The sequence below is a fragment of the Pogona vitticeps genome, chromosome 7 (assembly GCF_051106095.1).
Source record: "Pogona vitticeps strain Pit_001003342236 chromosome 7, PviZW2.1, whole genome shotgun sequence".
Classification (NCBI taxonomy): Eukaryota; Metazoa; Chordata; class Lepidosauria; order Squamata; family Agamidae; genus Pogona; species Pogona vitticeps.
In genome coordinates, this window is record NC_135789.1 from 23009951 (window position 1) to 23019564 (window position 9614).

The 9614-nt window shown below is 45.0% G+C and overlaps 1 long non-coding RNA gene across 1 annotated transcript; it reads left to right on the top strand.

Annotated features, from left to right (window-relative positions):
- Positions 1–216: 216 nt before the first annotated feature.
- On the top strand, positions 217–3242 carry LOC140701726 (uncharacterized). Its single transcript, XR_012080670.2, has 2 exons — positions 217–475; positions 2993–3242. It is a non-coding gene; the product is annotated as an uncharacterized LOC140701726 (long non-coding RNA).
- The last annotated feature ends 6372 nt before the right edge of the window (positions 3243–9614 follow it).

Sequence of the window (9614 nt, forward strand, 5' to 3'; positions counted from 1 at the left end):
GGAGAGGGGCAGGAGGGATCGGGGCAGGAGAACCAAAGGGAGGAGGAGGCGCCTCCAGGCAACGCTGCAACCTGTGGGAGAAAACAAGACCCTCAGTGAGCCAGAGGGCAAGTAAAGCCGGAGGGTCCCGTTTCCCGTTTTACAATGGGAAATTGGAGGATCAATTTGGCAGTGGAGATTTTGTCTCTTGTCCCTAAACAGTCGCCGGAACTTAGAAGAGTTTTTCTGTTTTGCAACTAAAATTATTTCCTCCCATAGGGAATGAGTGTATTCTTTTTTTCTTTTGATAAATTAGATGTTTGTATGCTGCTCTTTGAACCCCAAGCTTCTGTTGGATTTCCTATCTTTGTTTGTTGTTTGATTTTTTTAAACAGGTAATGGAAAGCTGTAAGGACTTTTCTTGCTCCTTGACAATCTTTATGAAACCAGGGTTTGGACTTCCTAAAGGATGTGAATGGGTGGTCTTTAGGTTCAGGTAAATTTATTTTTAATTCCTGTATTAAACTATTATAGATCTTAATGGGGTCAATCTGTACATTATGATCCCGCTCTTCACATTTATGAATACTGTGATCTTTGACCTCTGTTATTTCTCTAAACCTGGATTGAATTTGTGCGGACCACCTCACTCTGTGACTTAATACTTGCGGGCCTTCATAAGAAGGCTGCTCAGTCATAATTTGGGTTGTAAACGAGAATTTAGCCTGAAGCAGTAGGGGGAAATGGTCACTCTCTAAGTAGGGTAACACCTGGAAGCTGGTTATGAGTGGGATTAGAGAGGCACAAACTAGCATATAATCAATAGTACTAGATCCTTGGCCTGACATATAGGTGAACTCCATTCAAAAGGTACAGATCCAATCTGGTGGCTACTTTGGCCAGATACAATCCTGTAAGGTTTGAGGTTGAGTCTTTAAAAAGCCTTGGGGAAGGGAGAAATTTATAAGAGTTATCCGGATCATTAAAAAACTCCTTGTACTCAAATTCAAGGCTGGCATCATCAGGGCCAAGACGTGCATTAAAATCTCCTAGAAGTATCACCTTTGCTTTTGGGTGATCTACTAATAGGTTTGCTACATATATCTCTAGAGAATTCCAGGCTTCGGTTATTTGTTGTTTTAATGTGAATGGGGGAATATATACATTTATTAAAATTAGACTGTCTTCCCCACTTTTCAGGACTACAGTGGTGCCCCGCATAGCGACGATAATCCGTGCAGCAAAAATCGCTGCAAAGCGATTTTATCGCTATGCGGTTTTTAAAAGCCCATAGGAATGCATTGAAATCCCTTCAATGTGTTCCTATGGGCTTAAAACTCACCTTTAAGCGAAAATCCTCCATACAGTGGCCATTTTCGCTGCCCGGTAACCGAGGAATCCGGGCGAAAACACAGCGGGCGGCCATTTTTTTTACCCGGTGGCCATTTTGGAACTGGCGATCAACTACCGATCAGCTATGCGATGAGCAGTAAACGAAACAAGGTACTAATCATCGCAAAGCGATTTTTTCCTATTCAAAACATCGCAATATGATCGCTTTTGCAATCGCAAAATCTTCATCGCTATGCAGATTCGTCATTAAACGGGGCGCCCGTTAAGCAAGGCACCACTGTACTGCCATAGCCCTTGAGTCGGTGGCCCCTGCACGATGGTCCTGCCACTGAGGAACACATTTGGTGCAGGGGGCGCCACCACCTGCCAACCTGGAATGGTGGTGAAAGGCTGCCCCCAAGTTTTAAATACTTAGGAATATGGGTAACAAAAGATCTTAATCAATTAATCTACAGAAATTATAAAAATCTATTAAATTCGCAAAAGAAAAAAATGACAAAGTGGGTCAATTTGAATCTATCAATGCTGGGGAGAATTGCTTTGATTAAATCTTATATATTACCAAAATTTCAATTTCTATTTCAAAATATCCCATTACAGCCAGATAAAAAAAAGTAAAACTATGGCAAGGAAAGCTAGAAAATTTTATTGCAGGAAAAGGAAAGAAGATAAGATATATAAACAGTGTCATATATAGACACGGTCAAAACGGGGGATTAGGGATACCACAGCTCCAAAAATATTATGAAGCTTTGCAAATAAACCCAATTATTAAACTTATACAAATTGACGAGACTTGTAAAAATTCCGATTGGGTCAAAATGGAAAGTGAAATGAAAATGGACATAGCAAATAAGTGTATTTATACTACCAAAAAAAATGGAAAAGGAGAACAAATACAGAACCCATTCATTTCTGAAACATTAAGGATATGGAGAAAACATAGTAAAACATTGCCCCCCCCCCAGTATCCCCTTTATGTCCCCTCATGGATCACCCAGATTTTAAAGAGAAATATACACAATTTAAGGAATGGAAGCAAATTGTATATAGAATTAATGACGTTTTCGACTCAGGGGAACCACTTACGATCAGGCAAATAGAAGAAAAAATAAAGCAAATAAAAAGCAATTGGCTACAAATAAAACAAATAAGAAGTTTCGGGACTCACTTACAACAAAAAACTGGCCTTCTAAGAACATTAACTGAATTTGAACAATATTGTATACAAAAATAAAAAAAATAAAAAGAGAGGACTAACCTCCCTAATATATAAAAGCATTATTGAGAAAGAATATGGAAAAGGTGGAGGTTCTAAAACAGTGTGGGAAACAAATTTAAATATTAATATACCTGAAGAAATTTGGACAGGAATCTGGAAAAAAATATCCATATACATCTATTTCAGCAAGTGCAAAAGAAATGGTTCTAAAGGTAGTGCATCGATGGCATCTATCCCCTACAAAACTACATAGAATTAATAAAGATATATCTGATAAATGTTGGAGGAACTGCGGACAAAAGAGAACTCTGGAACATATGTGGATCTCTTGCCCCCAAATAGGAACTTTTTGGCTGGAGGTAATTAAATGGATAGAAACACTGACTAATCAAAAAATAGAAATTAATGAAACATTATTGTTATTTTCATTATTCACAGGGGGAAATGAGAAACTACAATATAAAGAATAAGTTGCAAATCTTATAGGCACCGCAAGATCTGAAATAGCTAAAAATTGGGGGAAAAGCCCAAGATCTCTCACTGCAAGCATTCACAAGTAAAATATGGTATACATTGCTGATGGAAAAATTACTGTACTAATCAAGTTAGAGCACGTCATAGAGGACAAATAAGCCATAGTAAATTCACGAAACATTGGAAGCCGTTATTAAAATATGCTGATAAAATAGACTTTGAGACATGTGGTTTGAAAAGAGACTTATACACTGTTGGTCAATATTTCTTTAAAAGGTGATGGGGAAAGGTATATATGTGATTTGGAGAAATGTGGGGGATAGTTTTGTATTTAATATTTGCAATATGGTCAATTGTCTTTTCATTCTTTAGAAATAGATACATTTTTAAAAAAGAAAAAAAAAATAAATCATAGCATTTACCAAAAAAAGAATAAAAAAGATACCTTCTCCCTCACCCTCTCCCTTTTTTGCAGGGCCCTTCCTTACCAGATCTGCAGGGGACGGAAGAAAGGCTCTTGATGCCCACAAATAGGGCAGATCCGCATTGCCTGGCCTTCTGGTGGCTGGTCCTGATGGTGGGGCCAGCGGCCCAATCGGCCCAGCGAGGGCTCCTCGGGACCCAGGGCGGCAGCGATGGCCACGCTGGCGCCAGCGGCCACGGTCACCGAGAGGGCCAAGCTGCAGGGCCCCAGCCCGACCAGCATGGAAGAGACTAGGAGTGTCCCAGCGAATGCAAGGGACACTCCCAGTGTGACGATGCTCCGCCGTGCCAGGAGCCGGTGGCCCCTGCACGACGGTCCTGCCACTGAATAAAGTTTTGTTGGGGATGCCAACACCTGCCAATCTGCCATTGTGGCGAAAGGCTTCCCCAAAGTCACCAGGGGAGGAGGACGAGGGGGAGGAGGAGGAGGTAAAAGAGGGCCAGGAGCAGGGAGAGGAGAAGGAAGAGGAGCAGGATTAGGGGCAGGAGCGGGACCAGGGGCAGGAGCAGAAACCGGAGGAAGACGAGGAGCAGGAACAGGAGAAAAAGCAGGAGCTCAGAGGAAAAGCAGCTGGACGGCAAAGAGGGTCCGGCGACAAAGAGCAGCTAGCAACGGTCCCCTCGGAATCCCCCAGAGAGCTGGCCAATAGGGGCAGGTTGCCAAGCGGAATGCCTCAGACAGCGGGGGTCACCCCGAGCAACGGTGGAACCCCCTGTCCTGGGGGCGGGGCTTTGCTTAGGCCCCGCCCCAGGCTGTGCACACCTGGGTGCTCTCTGGTCCTGCCCCCTGGGAAAGAAGCGTGCCCACCTGGACTAGAGGAGGGAGGTGGGTGTGGCCGACAGGTGGGCCCCTCCCTCGGCTGAACTGAGTTCCTGTGGACGGCAGAGAGAGGCTCCTTGGCTCTGTGGGGTCCATCCTGAGGATGACCCCTGACCTCTGAAGACCTATAAGGCCATAAGGTCGCTGAGGTTTGTGATTTTCTAAAGGGATCTGATCAAGGAATCCCCCATCCTTGCCTCCAGGTTGTTATACTGGCTAGCGATAGCATCTGTTCTTGATTTTTCCTGCTCCAACCCCTGCTTTCTGTGGTTTTCCCACGTCTACCTATTGAAGCGTTCTGTAAAATCCAGAAGCTTGCAGCCTTTGGTTCAGTAGCGGTTGCTACTAAGATTTGCCACTTATAGAGTTCGGTTTGGTTCAAAAATGTAGAGCTGCCTTGTGCTCGCTTTCCTCTGATTCTTTGAAGGAATTTTTGGAAACATTTCCATGCCAATTTTTCAGGTTTTATGCCATTCTCTCATCAATATTAAGTGGTAATTTGAGGTGTTTTTTTTTATTATTCCAAGGTACAATAACAGAATTCGCCACTAGGGGGAACTAGATTTTTTAAATCTCTCTCCCCCCTCTGCTACTACAATGCTCCGAGTTAATAACATGGGGTGTAATGAATGAGTTACTCAACAGGAGTAACCGCAGCAATATGGGAAACGTGGCTACTGGAACATAATGATGAATAAATTTAGTTTGAAATGGAATATTCTGAGTTTGGGCTGGCCCTGGTTCATCCCACTTGCACCCCGTTTTGACTCCTCTCAGAAAGCTGGGGAGGGGAGCCGTTTCCCGCCCAGACCACCGCAGGCTTCCTTCACCCATCATTGCAAGGGGGGGGGCATGGCTGTAATTTACAAGAGGGTGGTGATTGAGCCTTTCCCAGAAAAAAAAATTGAGCTAGGAAGCTGTAACCACCACATTATTCTACGTATTCCCCCAGGAAGTCAATGCACTTGTGACATCTGTCCTGCAGCTTCCTAAGTCCCTGCAAATAAAATTCTTCCGACTGCTGGTGTGACCACTCGTTTGAAGCATTAGTTGCCTCCAGAACAATCCCAAATCGTTGTCCCTTTAGGTGTTTTTTTTTTTAAATTTGGGGAACAGATAATCGTCACAGGGAGCCAGATCGGGAGAATAGGGTGGATGGGGCATCCCTTGAAAGCCTTTAGGACGTCAGTTTTGCCATTGTTTCACCTGCAGTGTGTGAGGAGGCATTGTCATGCAACAGGATGACACCTCTAGAGAGCTTTCCTCGACGTTTTTCCTTAAGGTTTTGCCTCAACCGTCAAGAAAGCACAGTAATATTTTGCATTGGTGGTTGAACCCTGTTGGAAGTCGTCCACCAGCAAAACTCCCTTCTTATCCCAAAAAGCTGTGGCCATTTGCTTCTGCACCGACCTTTGCACTCGGAACTTCTTCGGCCTGGGGGAACCTGGATCCATGTCTCATCACCAGTTGCCATTTTGCCCAGAAACTGTTACTCATTTCTTGCAAAATGTTCCAAAATAGCCACCGAGGACTTCACACGTTTCCTCTTTGGTTTGGTTGTCAAAAGTTTGGGGATCCACTTTGCAGCCAGCTTTCTCATTTCCCTGTCGCTGTGGATAATGGCCCCGACTCTCTCACGTGACATTCTCAGATACTGTATACAGCAATACTTTTGGGTGATATTCGGCGGTCCTCCATGATCATGTCATGGACGGCTGTCACATTTGCAGGCACAGAGACAGAAACAGGCCTTCCACTGGGCTTCTCACTTTCAACACCGAAACGGCCAACCCAACGTTTAGCTGTTGCATAGGAAGGGCCACTGTCACCCCTAGTTTGTGACATTTCATCATGGATCTGCTTTGCACCTTTCCCTTGGAGGAACAGGAACTTGATTATGCTCCTGTGCTCTTCCACACTGAACTTTTCTGGAGGTGCTGCCATGTTCACTTTGGACCCGAACATGACAGATATGTTAAAATCATAGGTAGTTGATTTTTGCACCATTGAATACAAACAAATTGGCCAACACACACTGCAATTTATAGCTTCCTAGCTCAATTTCCTTTGGGAGAGGCTCAATACTTATCAGCACCCCCTGGTATGTTTCCCTTCTCTTCCCCACTCAGCGCCTCTCTGATCATCTCCTGGAAGGGTGACCTCATTGAAGAAGGCCGCCCGCCGTCTGGCCTTGATCCCTGTCTGTGCCACCCGGCCTCGTGGGGAGGTGAGCGGCCGGCCGTGGGTTTGTTTCCTGCTTGCTTTCTTTATTCATTTGGGCCAAAAAGGGAAAATGAATCAATCCAGGAAGATCGCGGAAGACAAAGCGTTGCAGAGGCCGGGTGTCGAGTTATTGAAAGCAGTGAAGCCCCCCCCCCCACGGTCACCAGACAGCTGACTTGCCTCCTTGAAAAGGAGATACAGGAGAGAGAGAGAGAGAGAGAAGCACATTCGGAGCATGGATGCAACCAGCCAGGAAGTTCCCAGCCCATCCAGTCATTCCCGGATGGGGGTCCAAGCAAGCAGCCGGCTCAGCATCCAGCATGCTCCGGGTGTGTGTGTGTGTGAGGGGGGGGGGAAGGACATGAATTGGGATTTATTTTCAGCCACTAGGTTCTCCTGGTGGTCCATGGAATTTTATGTTGGCCATTGCTTCTCTGTGAGGGACCAGAGAGAGAGAGAGAGAGATCCCATTCAGCTCTAGTCGTTTCTAAAGGGCTGATGACGGCACAAGCATCACACCAACCACCTGTGGCACCTGATTTTAAAAAGAATGCAAACCGTGAAAAAGTTTTTCCAAACAAAGCTGCAGATTCCTTAAAAGACTCCATGAGGCTGAATGATGCAGACAGCACCCCTGCCTTTCCATCAGGCTTTTATCCCTTTCAATTTTTTTACTTTTTATTTTGGAGGAAAAACAGCTGGTTTTGGCTGAGAAGGTCCCCTTGGGTTTTCTCATGGTGCAGGGGAGGAGATTCTGCCCTGGTTTATGAGTCTCCAGCACCCTGAGCCCTTTCCTGCATCATCTTGATGATATTAGCCAGAAGCTTGTTTAGTTATTTAAAATATTTTTAGCCCTCCGTTCTCCTTCAAAAAGAACCCCGGGTGCCTTACATCATTAAAAAGACAATCTTTAAAAGCTAAAAACAGTTGGAATAAAAAAAATATTTTAAAAAGAATTAAACGAGTATTACATTAAAAAAACAGTAATAAAATCAATAGTAAAGCACATTTAAAACAGCCAGAGCACAACAATCATTTAAAAAAATCTAGTGAAAAACAAGGTTTTCAGGGCACATTACAGGGTGCAAAAGATAAAAAACAGATAAAAATGCACAGGCAGTCTCAATTTAAAAAATATGGCTTTAAAATCACCTTTTTCTACTCTTGCTTCATAGAGAAAAGGGCGCCTTAAAAGCTTTGTTGTGAAGTGCCAAAAAATTGAATGTCTGCAAGTTTTCATGTATGTGATAAAGTTTATACTGTATGAGCAGAATAATAAAGAACCATGTGCTGTCAAATGAATTCTAACTTATGTCGACCCTTTTCAGGGTTTTTTAACATAGGGAACACACAAAACTGGTTCACAATTTCCTCTTTCTGGGGCTGCCCTTGGACTACGGTGCCGCTTGCCCCAGGCCACCCAGGCTAACTCTACTCATAGGAGGCACCGTGGAGATTCGAACTCCCAACCAAATGTAAACCACGGAGCTATCCAACCAGCAGTGTATGAGCCTACCCTGTTCAAAAATCTTAAAAGATCACAGAGCTGAAAAAGACTGCCATGCGGTGAGGGTTCGAGTTTAGGCTCCACATTCAATTTCAAGAAACCGGTAGATCTGTGTTGTTTCAAAGCAGGTGTGCGATTTATTGGGGCATTAAACAAGAAACAAGTGTCTGGAAGAGGATGGCAAGTCCTTTCTCCTTGTGCCAACGGGTCCGGAAGGAGCTTCCATTCGTCAAACAGGAATGGGTTTCTATCACTGTTGTTGTCCCATGGTTTCGGGAGATCCGCGGGGACCCAATCCATATGGTTTCCTCGTCCAGGTCGTCATCCGACAGGATCCGTCCATCGGGGTCTTGGTTCTCCCAGGGCCCTCCCTGTTAACTCCTTCTCTTCCTCTCCCTGTCTCTCCATCCCAACCTTTCTCTCCTTTCTCTCTCTCTCCTTGTTCCTTTTCTTCTCTCCATCTCCTCCTCCACTCCCTCGCCTCCGCGTCTCCCCAGTAAGAGAGTCTAGGGGGGAACCTCCGCTCTCCTCCTACAATCTGCCTCCTCTTAACCTCTCCCATAATCCAGTCCAAGGATCCTGCCTCCACACCCATTCCCAACTGGTATGAGTGTGGATGCAGTAACTGCACAAAAGACCAGTTACTACCAAGCGGTGACTGGTCTTTTCTCCTCTCTACTTCTCCGGCCCCTGCTTCAAACGCCACCCTCCTTTTCTCTCTCTTCCCCCATTTTCTCCCTTTCTGTAGGTCTTCTGTGAGCTCCTCTATCCCTGTCTCCTGCTGAGGTACCACTGCAGGTTCTGGTGCTGGTTTTTGGGGGTCCACGTCCTTGTTGAGGAGAGACGGCTCTCCAGTGAGTGGGGTACCCCCTCTCGCCCTCTGTTTCACACATGCCTGACTTCTTGGGGGGCAGGGGGGATTATATATATGTATGTATGTATGTATGTATGTATGTATGTATGTATGTATGTATGTATGTATGTATGTATGTATGTATGTATGTATGTATGTATGTATGTATGTATGTTTTCTCTCTTTTTTTGCAAAAGAACTGCCCTTTTCCTTGGAGCAGGTATTGCTCCATGCTGTTGGGGGGGTGTTAAATTAGGAGGTTGCCCTTTATTAGAGGCATGTTTGAAAGGCTGGCCTGAATCTGCCTGAATCTGGTCCCTCAGGGAGGAGAAAAGAGGCAAAGAGGATCAGCCAGGGATTCTTGTTGTGTGTGTGTTTAGTCGTTTAGTCGTGTCCGACTCTTCGTGACCCCATGGACCAGAGCACGCCAGGCCCTCCTGTCTTCTACTGCCTCCCGGAGTTGTGTCAGGTTCATGTTGGTTGCTTCGCAGACACTGTCCAGCCATCTCATCCTCGGTCGTCCCCTTCTCCTCTTGCCATCACACTTTCCCAACATCAGGTTCTTTTCCAGGGAGTCTTCTGTTCTCATGAGATGGCCAAAGTACTGGAGCCTCAGCTTCAGGATCTGTCCTTCCAGTGAGCACTCAGGATTGATTTCCTTTAGAACTGATAGGTTTGTTCTCCTTGCAGTCCAGGGGAT